Source organism: Triticum aestivum, chromosome 6A (assembly GCF_018294505.1).
Source record: "Triticum aestivum cultivar Chinese Spring chromosome 6A, IWGSC CS RefSeq v2.1, whole genome shotgun sequence".
In the NCBI taxonomy this organism is placed as follows: Eukaryota; Viridiplantae; Streptophyta; class Magnoliopsida; order Poales; family Poaceae; genus Triticum; species Triticum aestivum.
This window is the reverse complement of record NC_057809.1, coordinates 564,166,624-564,187,608: the sequence shown is the minus strand read 5'-3', so window position 1 is coordinate 564,187,608 and position 20,985 is coordinate 564,166,624.

Here is a 20,985-nt window from a genome sequence, read left to right as displayed (position 1 = left end):
TCTTGCTCAAGATTGAGCTTCTCAAAACGTAATTTCTCATGAGTCCTTAAAAGTTCTCGATGATCTCCTAAGATAGTTTCATGAGCTAACTTAAGAGTGTTTAGTTCTTTAGTTAGAGACTCAATCTTCCTCTTATCATTGTCATTTGTTTAATCTTTATTAGCATGATTAATTGACATTTCATCATAGTATTCATCACTAGAGTTGTCAAAAAGTAAATCATCATCACCTAACAAGTCATCTTCATCACTATTGAAATCAACATACTCGGGGTGTGATACCTTTGGACCTTTGGCCATGAAGCATCTTCCAATTCCTTCATTTGGTGAATCAAATATGTCGTAGGAGTTGGTTGACACAAGTGCTAGACCGGCAACACCTTCATCTTGAGTATATTCGTAGTTAGAGTGATAGCTTCTCTTGGAGTCATTGTCGGAGTCGGAGCCGGATACCCATTCACCAACATGAGCTTGATGTCTTCGTTTTGTGTAGCTCCTTGATGACTTGTCCTTCCTTTCCGAATCCTTGCTTCTCCGGGAGGGTCTTCGTGTTGGGGAACATAGTAATTTCAAAAAATTTCCTACGCACACGCAAGATCATGGTGATGCATAGCAACGAGAGGGGAGAGTGTTGTCTATGTACCCTTGTATACCGAAGCAGAAGCGTTAACGCAACGTAGAGGAAGTAGTCGTACGTCTTCCCGGTCCAACCGATCCAAGCACCGTTACTCCAGCACCTCCGAGTTCTTGGCACACGTTCAGCTCGATGACGCTCCCCGGGCTCCGATCCAGCAAAGCTTCGGGGAGGAGTTCCGTCAGCACGACGGCGTGGTGACGATCTTGATGTTCAACCGTCGCAGGGCTTCGCCTAAGCTATGACCGAGGTGGAATATGGTGGAGGGGGGCACCACACACGGCTAAGGAACGATCACGAAGATCAACTTGTGTGTCTATGGGGTGCCCCCTGCCCCCGTATATAAAGGAGTCGAGGAGGGGTGGGCCGGCCCTCTCTATGGCGCGCCCTAGGGGAGTCCTACTCCCACCGGGAGTAGGATTCCCCTTTTCCTAGTCCAACTAGGAGTCCTTCCATGTAGTAGGAGTAGGAGACAAGGAAGGGGAAGAGGGAAGAGAAGGAAGGATGGGGCGCAGCCCCTCCCCCTAGTCCAATTCGGACTAGGCCTTGGGGGGGGGGGAGTGCGGCCTGCCTCTCCCTCTCCCCTAAAGCCCAATAAGGCCCATATACTTCTTCCCTCGTATTCCCGTAACTCCCCGGTACTTCGAAAAATACCCGAACCACTCGGAACCTTTCCGATGTCCGAATATAGTCATCCAATATATCGATCTTTACGTCTCCACCATTTCGAGACTCCTCGTCATGTCCCCGATCTCATCCGGGACTCCGAACTCCTTTGGTACATCAAAACTCATAAACTCATAATATAACTGTCATCGAAACCTTAAGCGTGCGGACCCTACGGGTTCGAGAACAATGTAGACATGACCGAGACATGTCTCCGGTCAATAACCAATAGCGGAACCTGGATGCTCATATTGGCTCCTACATATTCTACGAAGATCTTTATCGGTCAGACCGCATAAAAACATACATTGTTCCCTTTGTCATCGGTATGTTACTTGCCCGAGATTTGATCGTCGGTATCTCAATACCTAGTTCAATCTCGTTATCGGCAAGTCTCTTTACTCGTTCCGTAATACATCATCTCACAACTAACTCATTAGTTGCAATGCTTGCAAGGCTTATGTGATGTACATTACCGAGAGGGCCCAGAGATACCTCTCCGACAATCGGAGTGACAAATCCTAATCTCGAAATACGCCAACCCAACATGTACCTTTGGAAACACCTGTAGAGCACCTTTATAATCACCCAGTTACGTTGTGATGTTTGGTAGCACACAAAGTGTTCCTCCAGCAAACGGGAGTTGCATAATCTCATAGTCATAGGAACATGTATAAGTCATGAAGAAAGCAATAGCAACATACTAAATGATCGGGTGCTAAGCTAATGGAATGGGTCATGTCAATCAGATCATTCACCTAATGATGTGATCCCGTTAATCAAATAACAACTCTTTGTCCATGGTTAGGAAACATAACCATCTTTGATTAACGAGCTAGTCAAGTAGAGGCATACTAGTGACACTCTGTTTGTCTATGTATTCACACATGTATTATGTTTCCGGTTAATACAATTCTAGCATGAATAATAAACATTTATCATGATATAAGGAAATAAATAATAACTTTATTATTGCCTCTAAGGCATATTTCCTTTAGTCTCCCACTTGCACTAGAGTCAATAATCTAGTTCACATCGCCATGTGATTCAACACTAATAGTTCACATCACCATGTGATTAACACCCATAGTTCACATCGTCATGTGACCTACACCCAAAAGGTTTACTAGAGTCAGTAATCTAGTTCACATCGCTTATGTGATTAACACCCAAAGAGTACTAAGGTGTGATTATGTTTTGCTTGTGAGATAATTTTAGTCAACGGGTCTGTCACATACAGATCCGTAAGTATTTTGCGAATTCTATGTCTACAATGCTCTGCACAAAGCTACTCTAGCTAATTGCTCCCACTTTCAATATGTATCTAGATCGAGACTTAGAGTCATCCAGATCTGTGTCAAAACTTGCATCGACGTAATTTTTTACGACGAACCTTTTGTCACCTCCATAATCGAGAAATATTTCCTTATTCCACTAAGGATAATTTTGACCGCTGTCTAGTGATCTACTCTTAAATCACTATTGTACTCCCTTGCTTAACACAGTGTAGGGTATACAATAGATCTGGTACACAGCATGGCATACTTTATAGAACCTATGGCTGAGGCATAGGGAATGACTTTCATTCTCTTTCTATCTTCTGCCGTGGTCGGGCTTTGAGTCTTACTCAATTTCACGCCTTATAACACAGCCAAGAACTCTTTTCTTTAACTGTTCCATTTTGAACTACTTCAAAATATTGTCAAGGTATGTACTCATTGAAAAAACTTATCAAGCGTCTTGATCTATCTCGATGCTTAATATGTAAGCAGCTTTGCCGAGGTCTTTCTTTGAAAAACTTCTTTCAAACACTCTTTTATGCTTTGCAGAATAATTCTACATTATTTCCGATCAATAATATGTCATTCACATATACTTGTCAGAAATGTTGTAGTGCTCCCACTCACTTTCTTGTAAATACAGGCTTCACCACAAGTCTGTATAAAACTATATACTTTGATCATCTCATCAAAGCGCATATTCCAACTCCGAGATGCTTGCACTAGTCCACAGATGGATCGCTGGAGCTTGCATATTTTGTTAACACTTTCAGGATTGACAAAACCTTCTGGTTGGATCATATACAACTCTTCTTTAAGAAATCCATTAATGAATGCAGCTTTGTTTATCCATTTGCCAGATTTCATAAAATGCAGCAATTGCTAACATGATTCGGACAGACTTAAGCATAGATACGAGTGAGAAACTCTCATTGTAGTCAACATCTTGAACTTGTCAAAAATCTTTTTGCGACAATTCTAGCTTTGTAGATAGTAACACTACTATCAGCGTCTGTCTTCCTCTTGAAGATCCATTTATTTTCAATTGCTTGCCGATCATCGGGCAAGTCAACCAAAGTCCATACTTTGTTTTCATACATGGATCCCATCTCAGATTTCATGGCTTCAAGCCATTTTGCGGAATCTGGGCTCACCATCACTTCTTCATAGTTCGTAGGTTCATCATGATCTAGTAGCATGATTTCCAGAACAGGATTACCATACCACTCTGGTGCGGATCTTACTCTGGTTGATCTACGAGGTTCAGTAATAACTTGATCTGAAGTTTCATGATCATCATCATTAACTTCCTCACTAATTGGTGTAGGTGTCACAGAAACCGCTTTCTGTGATGAACTACTTTCCAATAAGGGAGCAGGTACAGTTACCTCATCAAGTTCTACTTTCCTCCCACTCACTTCTTTCGAGAGAAACTCCTTCTCTAGAAAGGATCCATTCACAGCAACGAATATCTTGCCTTCGGATCTGTGATAGAAGGTGTACCCAACATTTTCTTTTGGGTATCCTATGAAGACGCACTTCTCCGATTTGGGTTTGAGCTTATCAGGTTGAAATATTTTCACATAAGCATTGCAACCTCAAACTTTAAGAAACGATAGCTTAGGTTTCTTGCCAAACCATAGTTCATACGGTGTCGTCTCAACGGATTTAGATGGTGCCCTATTTAACGTGAATGCAGCTGTCTCTAATGCATAACCCTAAAATGATAGTGGTAGATCGGTAAGAGACATCATAGATCGCACTATATCTAATAAAGTACGATTATGACATTTGGACACACCATTACACTATGGTGTTCCAGGTGGCGTGAGTAGTGAAACTATTTCACATTGTTTTAATTGAAGGCCAAACTCGTAACTCAAATATTTTACTTCTGCGATCATATCATAGAAACTTTTATTTTTGTTACGATGATTCTCCACATCACTCTGAAATTCTTTGAACTTTTCAAATATTTCAGACTTGTGTTTCATCAAGTAGATATACTCATATCTGCTCAAATCATTTGTGAAGATCAGAAAATAATGATACCTGCCACGAACCTCAATATTCATCGGACCACATACATCAGTATGTATGATTTCAAACAAATCTGTTGCTCGCTCCACTGTTCTGGAGAATGGAGTCTTAGTCATCTTGCCCATGAGGCATGGTTCGCAAGCATCAACTGATTTATAATCAAGTGATTCCAAAATCCCATCAACATGGAGTTTCTTCATGCGCTTTACACCAATATGACCTAAACGGCAGTGCCACAAATAAGTTGCACTATCATTATTAACTTTGCATCTTTTGTCTTCAATATTATGAATATGTGTATTACTACGATCGAGATCCAATGAACCATTTTCATTGGGTGTGTAAACATATAAGGTTTTATTCATGTAAACAGAACAACAATTATTCTCTAACTTAAATGAATAACCGTATTGCAATAAACATGATCAAATCATATTCATGCTCAACGCAAACACCAAATAACACTTATTTAGGTTCAACACTAATCTCGAAAGTATAGGGAGTGTGCGATGATGATCATATCAATCTTGGAACTACTTCCAACACACATCATCACTTCACCCTTAACTAGTTTCTGTTCATTCTGCAACTCCCGTTTCGAGTTACTACTCTTAGCAACTGAACCAGTATCAAATACCGAGGGGTTGCTATGAACACTAGTAAAATACACATCAATAATCTGTATATCAAATATACCTTTGTTCACTTTGCCATCCTTCTTATCCGCCAAATACTTGGGGTAGTTCTGCTTCCAGTGACCAGTTCCTTTGTAGTAGAAGCACTTAGTCTCAGGCTTAGGTCCAGACTTGGGCTTCTTCACTTGAGCAGCAACTCGCTTGCCGTTCTTCTTGAAGTTCCCTTTCTTCCCGTTGCCCTTTTCTTGAAACTAGTGGTCTTGTCAACCATCAACACTTGATGTTTTTCTTGATTTCTACTTTCGTTGATTTCAGTATTACGAAGAGCTTGGGAATCGTTTCCGTTATCCCTTGCATATCATAGTTCATCACGAAGTTCTACTAACTTGGTGATGGTGACTAGAAAATTCTGTCAATCACTATTTTATCTGGAAGATTAACTCCCACTTGATTTAAGTGATTGTAGTACCCAGACAATCTGAGCACATGCTCACTAGTTGAGCGATTCTCCTCCATCTTTTAGCTATAGAACTTGTTGGAGACTTCGTATTTCTCAACTCGGGTATTTGCTTGAAATATTAACTTCAACTCCTGGAACATCTCATATGGTCCATGACGTTCAAAACGTCTTTGAAGTCCCGATTCTAAGCTGTTAAGCATGGTGCACTAAACTATCAAGTAGTCATCATATTGAGCTAGCCAAACATTCATAACGTCTGCATCTGCTCTTGCAATAGGTCTGTCACCTAGCGGTGCATTAAGGACATAATTCTTCTGTGCAGCAATGAGGATAAACCTCAGATCACGGATCCAATCCGCATCATTGCTACTAACATCTTTCAACACAATTTTCTCTAGGAACATATCAAAATAAACATATGAAAGCAACAACGCGAGCTATTGATCTACAACATAGATATGCTAATACTACCAGGACTAAGTTCATGATAAATTAAAGTTCAATTAATCATATTACTTAAGAACTCCCACTTAGTTAGACATCCCTCTAATCCTCTAAGTGATCACGTGATCCAAATCAACTAAACCATGTCCGATCATCACGTGAGATGGAGTAGTTTTCAATGGTGAACATCACTATGTTGATCATATCTACTATATGATTCACGTTCGACCTTTCGATCTCCGTGTTCCGAGGCCATATCTGTATATGCTAGGCTCGTCAAGTTTAACCTGAGTATTCCGCGTGTGCAACTGTTTTGCACCCGTTGTATTTGAACGTAGAGCCTATCACACCCGATCATCACGTGGTGTCTCAGCACGAAGAACTTTCGCAATGGTGCATACTCAGGGAGAACACTTCTTGATAATTAGTGAGAGATCATCTTAAAATGCTACCGTCAAACTAAGCAAAATAAGATGTATAAAAGATAAACATCATATGCAATCAAAATATGTGACATGATATGGCCATCATCATCTTGCGCCTTTGATTTCCATCTCCAAAGTACTGTCATGATCTTTATCGTCACCGGAATGACACCATGATCTCCATCATTTTGATCTATATCAATGTGTCGTCACGTGGTCGTCTCGCCAACAATTGCTCTTGCAACTATTGCTATCGCATAGCAATAAAGTAAAGCAATTATTGGGCGCTTGCATCTTATGCAATAGAGAGACAACCATAAGGATTTTGCCAGTTGCTGATAATTTCAACAAAACATGATCATCTCATACAACAACTTATATCTCATCACGTCTTGACCATATCACATCACAACATGCCCTGCAAAAACAAGTTAGACGTCCTCTACTTTGTTGTTGCAAGTTTTACGTGGCTGCTACGGGCTTAGCAAGAACCGTTCTTACCTACGCATCAAAAACCACAATGATAGTTTGTCAAGTTGGTGCTGTTTTAACCTTCGCAAGGACCGGGCGTAGCCACACTTGGTTCAACTAAAGTTGGAGAAACTGACACCCGCCAGCCACCTGTGTGCAAAGCACGTCGGTAGAACCAGTCTCGCGTAAGCGTACGCGTAATGTCGGTCCGGGCCGCTTCATCCAACAATATCGCCGAACCAAAGTATGACATGCTGGTAAGCAGTATGACTTATATCGCCCACAACTCACTTGTGTTCTACTCGTGCATATAACATCAAACCATAAAACCTAGGCTCGGATGCCACTGTTGGGGAACATAGTAATTTCAAAAAAATTCCTACGCACACGCAGGATCATGGTGATGCATATCAACGAGAGGGGAGAGTGTTGTCTACGTACCCTTGTAGACCGAAGCGGAAGCGTTGACGCAACGTAGAGGAAGTAGTCGTACGTCTTCCCGGTCCAACCGATCCAAGCACCGTTACTCCAGCACCTCCGAGTTCTTGGCACACGTTCAGCTCGATGACGCTCCCCGGGCTCTGATCCAGCAAAGCTTCGGGGAGGAGTTCCGTCAGCACGACGGCGTGGTGACGATCTTGATGTTCAACCGTCGCAGGGCTTCACGTAAGCACTGCTACAATATGACCGAGGTGGAATATGGCGGAGGGGGGCACCGCACACGACTAAGGAACGATCACGAAGATCAACTTGTGTGTCTATGGGGTGCCCCCTGCCTCCGTATATAAAGGAGTGGAGGAGGGGTGGGCCGACCCTCTCTATGGCGCGCCCTAGGGGAGTCCTACTCCCACCGGGAGTAGGATTCCCCTTTTCCTAGTCCAACTAGGAGTCCTTCCATGTAGTAGGAGTAGGAGACAAGGAAGGGGAAGAGGGAAGAGAAGGAAGGAGGGGGCGCAGCCCCTCCCTCTAGTCCAATTCGTACTAGGCCTTGGGGGGAGCGCGGCCTGCCTCTCCCTCTCCCCTAAAGCCCAATAAGGCCCATATACTTCTTCCCTCGTATTCCCGTAACTCCCCGGTACTTCGAAAAATACCCGAACCACTCGGAACCTTTCCGATGTCCGAATATAGTCATCAATATATCAATCTTTACGTCTCGACCATTTCGAGACTCCTCGTCATGTCCCCGATCTCATCCGGGACTCCGAACTCCTTCGGTACATCAAAACTCATAAAATCATAATATAACTGTCATCGAAACCTTAAGCGTGCGGACCCTACGGGTTCGAGAACAATGTAGACATGACCGAGACATGTCTCCGGTCAATAACCAATAGCGGAACCTGGATGCTCATATTGGCTCCTACATATTCTACGAAGATCTTTATCGGTCAGACCGCATAACAACATACGTTGTTCCCTTTGTCATCGGTATGTTACTTGCCCGAGATTTGATCGTCGGTATCTCAATACCTAGTTCAATCTCGTTACCGGCAAGTCTCTTTACTCGTTCCGTAATACATCATCTCACAACTAACTCATTAGTTGCAATGCTTGCAAGGCTTATGTGATGTGCATTACCGAGAGGGCCCAGAGATACCTCTCCGACAATCGGAGTGACAAATCCTAATCTCGAAATACGCCAACCCAACATGTACCTTTAGAAACACCTGTAGAGCACCTTTATAATCACCCAGTTACGTTGTGATGTTTGGTAGCACACAAAGTGTTCCTCCGGCAAACGGGAGTTGCATAATCTCATAGTCATAGGAACATGTATAAGTCATGAAGAAAGCAATAGCAACATACTAAACGATCGGGTGCTAAGCTAATGGAATGGGTCATGTCAATCAGATCATTCACCTAATGATGTGATCCCATTAATCAAATAACAACTCTTTGTCCATGGTTAGGAAACATAACCATCTTTAATTAACGAGCTAGTCAAGTAGAGGCATACTAGTGACACTCTGTTTGTCTATGTATTCACACATTTATTATGTTTCCGGTTAATACAATTCTAGCATGAATAATAAACATTTATCATGATATAAGGAAATAAATAATAACTTTATTATTGCCTCTAGGGAATATTTCCTTCACTTCGTTCATAACGATCATCCCTACTCCTTCTCTCCCTCGATGGTGATTCTTCTCTTCTAATCTTCTTTTCGGAGAGTCTTCACTTCTCTTGTGGGGAGCCGTACACTCATTGGAGTAGTGTCCGGGTCTTCCACAATTGTAGCAGTTTCGCTCTCGACTAGAAGATCTTTTGTCATTGTAGAACCTTGACTTGGAACTTCTCTCTTTGCTTCTGTTCTTGTAGAACTTGTTGAAGTTCTTCAGCATTAGGCTCAATTCTTCATTGAAGGTTTGTTTCTCACTTGATGATGTGGGAGCTTCACATGAGGCTTTGTAAGCACCACTTGACTTGTTATGGAGCTCCTCCTTATCCTTGAGTGACATCTCATGAGCAACAATTCTTCCAATGATTTCCGTTGGCTTGAGATCTTTGTAATTTGGCATCATTTGGATCAATGTGCATACGGTATAGTATTTTCCATCCAAGGCTCTTAGGATCTTCTTGATGATGAATTTGTCGGTCATCTCTTCACTTCCTAAGCCGGCAATCTCATTTGTGATAAGAGCAAGCCTAGAGTACATTTCAGCGACACCTTCACCATCCATCATTTTGAACTTGTCAAGTTGACTTTGAAGCACATCCAACTTCGATTCCTTGATGGAGTCGGTATCTTCGTGCATATCAATCAAAGTATCCCAAATTTCCTTTGCATTCTCAAGACAGCTGATTTTGTTGAATTCTTTGGGGCACAATCCGTTGAAGAGGATATGACAAGCTTGAGCATTGTATTGCAGCATCTTCAACTCTTCCGTGGTAGCTTCACGATTCGGTTCTCTCCCATCAAAGAATTCACCTTGCAAGCCAACACACACAATAGCCCAAACGACGGGGTTATGTCCAAGAATATGCATTTTCATCTTATGCTTCCAACTAGCAAAATTAGTACCATCAAAGTAAGGACCTCTACGGTGGTAATTTCCCTCGCTAGACGTCATACTCTCCTAGGTTGTGAAACCAGGGCCATGACTTCTAAAAGCTATGAAAATCAAGGCAAATGGAGACCAAAGCTCTGATACCACTTGTAGGATCGAAAGTATGTCTAGAGGGGGGTGATTAGACTACTTGACCAAATAAAAATCTAGCCTTTTCCCAATTTTAGTTCTTGCCAGATTTTAGCAACTTTGAACAAGTCAAGCAATCTTAACACAATTCAAGCAAGCATGCAAAGAGTATATGATCAGTGGAAAGTAAAGCATGCAACTTGCAAGAATGTAAAGGGAAGGGTTTGGAGGATTCAAACGCAATTGGAGACACGGATGTTTTGTCGTGGTTCCGATAGGTGGTGCTATCATACATCCACGTTGATGGAGACTTCAACCCACGAAGGGTAACGGTTGTGTGAGTCCACGGAGGGCTCCACCCACGAAGGGTCCACGAAGAAGCAACCTTGTCTATCCCACCATGGCCATCGCCCACGAAGGACTTGCCTCACTAGTGGTAGATCTTCACGAAGTAGGCAATCTCCTTGCCCTTACAAACTTCTTGGTTCAACTCCACAATCTTGTTGGAGGCTCCCAAGTGACACCTAGCCAATCTAGGAGACACCACTCTCCAAGAAGTAACAAATGGTGTGTTGATGATGAACTCCTTGCTCTCGTGCTTCAAATGATAGTCTCCCCAACACTCAACTCTCTCTCACAGGATATGGATTTGGTGGAAAGAAGATTTGAGTGGAAAGCAACTTGGGGAAGGCTAGAGATCAAGATTCATATGGTAGGAATGGAATATCTTGGTCTCAACACAAGTGTAGGTGGTTCTCTCTCAGAAAATATAGGTTGGAAGTGTAGGTTTGTTCTGATGGATCTCTCCATGGATGAAGAGGAGGTGGAGGGGTATATATAGCCTCCACACAAAATCTAACCGTTATACATAACTTTCCAAACTCGGTGGGACCGAATGGTTAAACTTGGTTGGACGGATTCAACAAAGCTAGTGACCGTTAGGGTTTTCGGTGGGATCGACATGCAACTCGGTAGGACCGATATGATTAGGGTTAGGGCATAACATAATGTCGGTGAGACTGATCACACAAACTCGGTGAGACCGATTTTGGTAATAATCTACCCAGAGAGTTAGTCCGGTAAACTCGGTGGGACCGATCGCTCATTTCGGTGAGACCAAAATGTTACGAAGGGAAAATAGAGAGTTTACATTACAATCTCAGTGGGACTGATCGCTCATATCGGTGAGAGCGAAATGTTACGAAGGGAAACAGAGAGATTACAATCCCATCTCGGTGAGACCGAGATCCCTATCGGTGAGACCAATTTGCCTAGGGTTTGTGGCAGTGGCTATGACATTTGAAACTCGGTGGCGCCGGATAGAAAGAATCGGTGGGGCCGAGTTTGACTTTTGGTTTAGGTCATATGTGGATGTGAGAAAGTAGTTGAGGGTTTTGGAGCATATCACTAAGAATTTTTAGCAAGAACCTCATTAAGCAACACCTCATCCCTTCTTGATAGTATTGGCTTTTCCTATAGACTCAATGTGATCTTGGATCACTAAAATAGAAAATGTAGAGTCTTGAGCTTTGAGCTTGAGCCAATCCTTTGTCCTTAGCATTTTGAGGGGTCCACTTTTCTCATCCATGCCATGCCAATCATTGAGCTTTCCTGAGATATTAATCTTGAAATAGCATTAGCTCAATGAGCTATATGTTGTTAGGAATTAGCAAAACCACCTAGGGATAGTTGCACTTTCAATTTGTATGTGCCAAATTCCAAACCTTCAAATGAAATTCTGTTTTGTATGCTCGAATAGCTCATGTATCAACTAGGGCTGTCTATATCTTCCATGCTAGGTGGGTTATTCTCACGAGGAGTGGACTCCGCTCCTCATTCACGAGAAAATGGCTGGTAACCGGGATGCCCAGTCCCATGCTTAAATTAAAATAATTGCAAACTAAACTCCCCAAGGATTGTTGTTAGTTGGAGGCACCCGTTGTTTCGGACAAGCCATGGATTGATGTTTGTTGGTGGTGGGGGAGTATAAACTTTACCGTTTTGTTTGGGAACCGCCTATTATGTGTGTAGCATGGAAGATATAGGGATCTCTCGGTTGTTATGTGACAATGAAAGTATACCACTCAAAATATTATTCATCTCTGTTTCAAAACTCGAGCTGTGGCACCTCTACAAATCTCCGCTTCCCTTTGCGAAGGGCCTATCTATTTACTTTTATGTTGAGTCATCATTCTCTTATTAAAAAGCACCAGTTGAAGAGCACTGCTGTCATGTGCATGCATTACTATTAATTTACATTGAGTATGACTGTGACTAGATCTCTCTTACCATAAATTACAATGTTTAGTCAGTCCTTGAGCTTCAGAGGTGCTCTGCATTTATGTTTTGCGGTCTCAGAAAGGGCTAGCGAGATACCATCTTGTTATATCATATTATGATTATTTTGAGAAAGTGTTGTCATCCAAGATTTATTATTGCTCGCTAGTTGATTATGCCATTGATATGAGTAAACATGAGACCTAAATGTTATTGTGAATGTGGTTAGTTCATAATATTTGCTGAAAACTAGAATGCTGGCTTTACATATTTACAACAACAAGATCAAACAGAGTTTGTAAAATTCTCTCTTTATCACTTTCAGTTTGTCAACTGAATTGCTTGAGGACAAGCAAAGGTTTAAGCTTGGGGGAGTTGATACGTCTCCATCGTATCTACTTTTCCAAACACTTTTGACCTTGTTTTGGACTCTAACTTGCATGATTTGAATGGAACTAACCTGGACTGATGCTGTTTTCAGCAGAATTGCCATGGTATTATTTATGTGCCGAAATAAAAGTTCTCGGAATGACCTGAAACTTCACGGAGAATATTTTCGGAATTTATAAAAAATACTGGCGAAAGAATCAACACCAGGGGGCCCACACCCTGTCCATGAGGGTGGAGGGCGCGCCCCCTACCTCGTGGGCCCCCTGAGGCTCCACCGACCTCAACTCCAACTCTATATATTCATGTTCGGGGAGAAAAAAAATCAGGGAGAAGGATTCATCGCGTTTTACGATACGGAGTCGCCGCCAAGCCCTAATCTCTCTCGATAGGGGCTGACCCGGAGTCCGTTCGAGGCTCCGGAGAGGGGAATCCGTTGCCGTCATCATCATCAACCTTCCTCTATCACCAATTTCATGATGCTCACCGCCGTGCGTGAGTAATTCCATTATAGGCTTGCTGGACGGTGATGGGTTGGATGAGATTTATCATGTAATCGAGTTAGTTTTGTTAGGGTTTGATCCCTAGTATCCACTATGTTCCGAGATTGATGTTGCTATGACTTTGCTATGCTTAATGCTTGTTACTAGGGCCCGAGTGCCATGATTTCAGATCTGAACCTATTATGTTTTCATGAATATATGTGAGTTCTTCATCCTATTTTGCAAGTCAATAGTCACCTACTATGTGTTATGATCCGGTAATCCCGAAGTGATAATAATTGGGACCACTCCCGGTGACGACTATAGTTTGAGGAGTTCATGTATTCACTAAGTGTTAATGCTTTGGTCCGGTACTCTATTAAAAGGAGGCCTTAATATCCCTTAGTTTCCAATAGGACCCCGCTGCCATGGGAGTGTAGGACAAACGATGTCATGCAAGTTCTTTTCCATAAGCACGCATGACTATATTCGAAATACATGGCTACATTACATTGATGAACTGGAGCTAGTTCTGTGTCACCCTATGTTATAACTGTTGCATGAGGAATCGCATCCGACATAATTATCCATCACTGATCCATTGCCTACGAGCTTTTCACATATTGATCTTTGCTTAGTTACTTTTCCGTTGCCACTGTTAGAATCACTACAAAACTACCACTGTTACCTTTTCCACCATTACCTTTACTTCCATATTACTTTGCTACTAAATACTTTGTTGCAGATATTAAGTCTTTCAGGTGCGGTTGAATTGACAACTCAACTGTTAATACTTGAGAATATTCTTTGGCTCCCCTTGTGTCCAATCAATAAATTTGGGTTGAATGCTCTACCCTCGAAAACTGTTGTGATCCCCTATACTTGTGGGTTATCAATAACCGCAGCCTCAGCAGGACCTGCAGGCTCAACTTCGCGTTTCTGTTTCTGACTGGAATTTCCGCCGCCGGCGTCCTGGGCAACTGGTTTGCTCTTGCAACTGCGGAGTCGATCTTCTTCCTCACCATTAGCATACCGAGTGGCTATTTCCATCATTCGACCCAGGGACATGTCCCCAGTCCGACCGAATTTCAGGTTGAGCTCTATGTATCGAACGCCCTCTTTGAAGGCGCACATTGCCTGGTGTTCTGATACATTCTCCACTGTATGCTCAAGGGTGGTCCATCTCTGGATGTAATCTCTCAAGGTCTCATTCAGTTTCTGGACACAATGCCGCAACTCAGCCAGCCCAGCAGGTGCCCTCAAACATTTTGACAAACACTCGGGCTAGCTCTTCCCAGCAGAAAATACTCCCAGGGGCCAACTGATTCAACCAAGCTCTGGCCGAACCCTCAAGCATCAGGAGAGGTGATTCATGGCCACATCATCATTGTCGCCGCCAATCTGCACTGCCACCCGATAGTCTTCTAACCAAGTGTCAGGCTTCGACTTACCGGTGAACTTGCTCACACTTGTTGCCAGCCTGAAGTTGGGAGGGATCTCTATAGCTCGCATGGCTCTACTGAAACATTCGGGCCCAGAAACATGCACTCTGCTGCGAGTCGGACAATTTCTTTCTTGTCCTTCTCTGTGTGCTCGGCCTCTGTCGACCAAACCTTGTACAAGAATGGATCTTGCATCAAATCCAGGCCCTCTTGGGTCGACTGGAACTCTCCGCTCATCACCATACAGGCGCTTGTCATCATACCATCGGGGCTCGTACGATTCATTCCTCAGAGGGGGCGTAGGCACTCTACGGTGATCATCGCAGGCGTATCGATAATCATACTATCCGTGGCCTTGATCCAGGTACTAATCCTGGCGGTGCCCACGATTGTCATGCAGCTGAGGTGATCTTGGACTGTGTGCCAACTGAATGGTGTCTGCCACCACAGATCTGCTGTGGATTCTGTTGCGGGACTGAGAAACAACTAAGTTTTGTTCACCTGCCACTGGGAGCAACGCTCGGATTTGCAGCAAACCTCTACCAGCTTCTGAACGAGATGGCTGAATTGACTCTGCTATACGAGTTGCAGCTGCAAGATTCTGGATCGGAGTGCGGTATACATGAGGTTCAGGCGGAAACAATTGACGTTGCCGTCGACTGGATTCGGGGATCTGCCGACGGGCCTGTTCGTCGAGTGAATGCTGAAGGTTCTCCAGATGCTCGCGCTCGGCCAAAGTGGCCAGGCGCGTAGCCTCCAAGGCCCGAGCGGAGGTCTCCCCCATGATGGGGGTCTGGAGTGCCTCCATGTTGTGGCGATGTAGCTCTTCCCTCTCTTGCAAAGTGAGGGCTTGGGGTTTGATACGTCTCCAACATATCTACTTTTCCTCACACTTTTCCTCTTGTTTTGGACTCTAATTTGCATGATTTGAATGAAACTAACCCCGGACTGACGTTGTTTTCAGCAGAACTACCATGGTGTTGTTTTTGTGTAGAAATAAAATTTCTCAGAATGGAACGAAACTTTGCGAGGATTTTTTATATCAATAATAAGAATTTCTGGAGCCAAGACCCACCAGAGAGGGGCCCCTGGGTGGGCACAACCTACCAGGGCGCGCCCCCTCTCCTGGCACGCCAAGGTGGGTTGTACCCACCTGGTGGCCTCGTTGATGACCTCCCTAATACTATAAATTCACATTATTTTAGAAAAAAATCAGGGAGAAAGAATTGTCGCAATCCACGAGACGGAGCCGCCACTAAGCCATCTTCTTCCTCGGGAGGGCAGATCTGGAGTCCGTTTGGGGCTCCGGAGAGGGGGATCTTCGTCATCACCAACCCTTCTCCATCACCAATTCCATGATGCTCCCCATCGGGAGTGAGTAATTCCTTCGTAGGCTTGCTGGTCGGTGAGGAGTTGGATGAGATTCACCATGTAATCAAGTTAGTTTTGTTAGGGCCTGATCCCTAGTATCCACTATGTTCTTAGATTGATGTTGCTATGACTTTGCTATGCTTAATGCTTGTCACCTTGGGCCTGGGTGCCATGATTTTAGATCTGAACCGTTTATGAATTTATCATTATATCCATGTTTTAGATCCGATCTTGCAAGTTATAGTCACCTACTACGGTTATGATCCGTCACCTACTACGGTTATATGATCCGACAACCCCGGAGTGACAACAACTAGGCCCACTCCTGGTGATGACCGTAGTTTGAGGAGTTCATGTATTCACTATGTGTTAATGCTTTGTTCCAGCTCTCTATTACAAGGAGGCCTTAATATCCCTTAGTTTCCAATATGGACCTCGCTGCCACGGGATGATAGGACAAAATATGCCATGCAAGTTCTTTTAATAAAGCACGTATGACTATTTATGGAATACATGCCTACATTACATCGATGAACTAGAGCTAGTGACGTATCGCCCTAGGTTATAACTCTCACATGATGAATATCATCCAACAAGTCACCGATCCAATGCCTATGAATTTATCTTATATTGTTTCTGCGAAGTTACTACTGCTATCATCACTTTTATACTTGCTCAAATTACTGCTATCACTATTACTGGTACCATTGCTGCTGTCACTATTATCAAAACTATCAAACTACTTTGCTACTGATCACTTTGATGTAGATAATTAATCTCCAGGTGTGGTTGAATTGACAACTCAGCTGCTAATACCTTCAAATATTCTTTGGCTCCCCTTGTGTCGAATCTATAAATTTGGGTTGAATACTCTACCCTCGAAAACTGTTGCGATCCCCTATACTTGTGGGTTATCAAGACCTTTTTCTGGCACCGTTGCCGGGGAGCATAGCTATATTTGTTGAGTCACATGGGATTATTATCATACTATCACTATGAATAATCTGAAGTATCCAAAGACTAAGATATTTCCCTCAAAGACGAGGGGAGGTAAGGAACTGCCATCCAGTTCTGCTTTAGATTCACCTTCTGTTATGAGTTAACTTGCAACACCACCACATGCTACTAATCCTGATATGTCGCAAGTTATTGATAATGCTACTTCTACTATAAATGATGCTTATGATGATGCTAGTACCTTGCTTGATAATGATGATGTGCCACTTGGTGAATTTCTTGATAAACAAATTGCTAGAGTTATACAACATGATGTTGTTGAATCTGATGATGAACTTGAAACTAGAACTCCTGAAACACCTGCTAGAACTAGCCTTGCTAGATATGAATTGCCTAAGGTACCAGAAGGTTATTTTATGAGTGAAGAAGCAACTAGAGATATTCTTGCTTGCAATGATAGAGATGATCTAGAGAAATTATTATGCAAGTATAAAGAAAAATCTCTGAATGCTAGAATGAAATGTGATCCTAAGTTTGCTACTTCACCTATCTTTATTGATGCTAAGAATTATGAATTCTCTGTCGACCCAGAGTTAATTACTTTGGTTGAATCTGATCCTTTCCATGGTTATGAAACTAAAACTATTGTGACTCATCTTACTAAGTTGAATGATATAGCTGCCCTTTTTACTCATGATGAGAATACTCATTATTACTTTATTCTCAAATTATTCCTTTCTCCTTAAAGGGTGATGCTAAAGCTTGGTACAATACTCTTGCTCCTAGTTGTGTGCGTAGTCCCCAGGATATGATTTACTACTTCTCTGAAAAATATTTTCCTGCTCATATGAAACAAGCTGCCTTAGAGGAAATTTTTAACTTTGTGCAAACTAAAGAAGAGAGTCTCCCACAAGCTTGGGGGAGGCTTTGCCAGCTACTTAATGCTTTGCTAGCTACTTAATGCTTTGCCTGATCATCCCCTTATGAAAAATGAAATACTTGATATCTTCTATAATGGACTAACCGATGCTTCTAGGGACTTCCTAGATAGTTGTCCTGGTTGTGTTTTCAGGGAATGAACTATTGCTCAAGCTGAAGAATTATTGAATAACATATTGAAAAATTATGATGATTGGACTATTCCTGAACCACCGCCTAAACCTACTCCGAAGAAGAGGAGTATATTATATCTCAGTCCCGAAGATATGCAAGAGGCAAAGAAATCTATGAAGGAAAAAGGTATTAAAGCTGAAGATGTTAAGAATTTACCTCCTATAGAAGAAATACATGGGCTTAATACACCACCACTTCCTAAGGTGGTAGAGGTGAATTCTCTTATGAAGTTCAATGAAAATGATAATCCTCACAATATGCATCCTAGCCAATGCCTTTTTGAGTTTGAAAACTACATTAGAACACGAGATCACTTCAATGCAAATGTTATGAAACAATTGGAATACAATTCTGATATGATTGCTTGCTTGAGTAACTTGTTATTTTAGAATATCAAATGATGTTAGAGGTGTTGGAAAACATGCTTCTATGGTTCAAACTCAACTAGAACAAGTTGCTAAATCACAAAGAGAATTACTTGATGAAATAAATCACAATATGCATGACTTTGTTGTTAGAGTTGCAACTAGAGGAGGTAAAATAACTCAGGAACCACTTTATCCTGAGGGACACCCAAAAAGAATTGAACAAGATTCACAAAGAGCCAACACTAGTGCACATAGTCCTTCTAAAAAGAAAAATAAAAATAAAAATGATAGGACTTTGCACACTTCTAGTGAACCTGAAATAGAGAAACCTCCTGATAATAAAATGAAACTTCTATCTTAGATGCTAAAACTCAATCTGGTAATGAACACTCACCTAGTGATAATGAAAAACATAATGATGAGGTTCATGAAGACACTCAACCAAATAATGAAAAAGAACCAGATAATGATGTTGAGATAGAGCCACCTGTTGATCTTGATAACCCACAACCTAAGAATAAAAGATATGATAAAAGAGACTTTGTTGCTAGAAAACACGATAAATAAAGAGAACCGTGGGTTCAAAAACCTATGCCTTTTCCACCCAAGTCAACTAAAAAGAATGATGATGAAGAATTTGAACGCTTTGCTGAAATGCTGAGGCCAGTCTTTTTGCGTACTCACTTGACTGATATCCTTAAAATGCCTCCTTATGCAAAATATATGAAAGACATCATCACAAATAAAAGAAAAATACCAGAAGCTGAAATCTCCACTATGCTAGCTAATTACACTTTTAAAGATGGAGTACCTAAAAAACTTGGAGATTCGGGTATACCAACTATACCTTCACTACTGCAGGATGCTGCTAATGCGACACTACGATCAGAGACCCTTCGACGAAACTGTTTGTGATGCCATAATCGCAAATGGTGGTGTAAAAAACCATCAAAAAAGGTGCAAAACTTTTGCAATGGAGGATGCATCAAACATGGTTCAGATTTAAGTTGCGTGTGCGATGCAGGGCATACGGTTCAGTCCACTTAACTGTTTGCGATGAGGAGGAACAAAAGAAACGGGCAACCAGATGAAGGTGTGTGCGATATACAACATACGGTTCACTCGGATGAACTATTTGTGATTAGGCATAACAAAAGAAATGGTCAGCCAGATTCAAGGTGTGTGCAATATATGGCATGCGGTTCACATTGATGAACTGTTTGTGTTGAGACAAGAGAACAGAAACAGTTCAATATAACAAGATGTGTGTGATACGCGGCAAAGAGGTCTGTAATCAGAAATGTGTGTGAAGACCAATAATAACACAGACGATTGCTGCTAATAAGACATGTGTGTTGTGCGATGGGATTGCATACAGAACAACAACATTATATACACACTTATAAGGACATGGTTGCATAACCAAATTAAACATCCACTTACATAGGTGGCTACTACAACCATGGCATTTGCACACACCAAAGTAAACTATTACATGCATAATTACATAGGTGGCTACTACACACATGAAATTTCCACACACCAATAAAGTAAACTATATATTACATGCATGATTAACTAGCATAAATGATAATCTGATCATCATTTACTTCTTGTGACGCTTGCTCTGCTTGTGGCTCGATCCGGGCTCGTCGATTTGGGTAACTAGGCACTTCCTCATGTCAACAATCCTCCTGTGCATCTCGTAGCATGTGTACACGCTCTTGGCCACGAACCCGAGGTGAGGTTCATCCAGTTGCCGCATCCAGGCCTTGTGCCATGATACGAGACTTGTTCTCTGGGAATCATGCTTCATCTTTTCGTAGTAGGGGTCGATGATGGCTGAGGCGAGTTCGACAAGGGAGTCCTGCTTTGTGCTACCCCAGACCCTGTAGTGGTCACGAATTTTGACAAGGTTCTTGCAGTCCAAGCCCATAACACTAAGCACTTTTACATCGTCTTTGGTATCCACCATGGAGAACTTGTAGTCGATGCTGTTGACAAATGATACGTCTCCAACGTATCTATAATTTTTGATTGTTCCATGCTATTATATTATCAATCTTGGATGTTTTATATGCATTTATATGCTATTTTATATGATTTTTGGGACTAACCTATTAACCTAGAGCCCAGTGCCAGTTTCTGTTTGTTTCCTTGTTTTTGAGTATCACAGAAAAGGAAAACCAAACGGAGTCCAAATGACCTGAAATTTCACAGAGATTGTTTTTGGACCAGAAGAAGCCCACAGAGTACCAGAGATGGACCAGAGGAGTCCCGAGGCCACTGAGGGAGTCCTGGACTAAGGGGTCCTCAGGCGTCTGGCCTGTTATCCATGGGCCGGACTGATGGGCTGTGAAGACATGAAGGCCGAAGACTGTACCTGTGTCCGG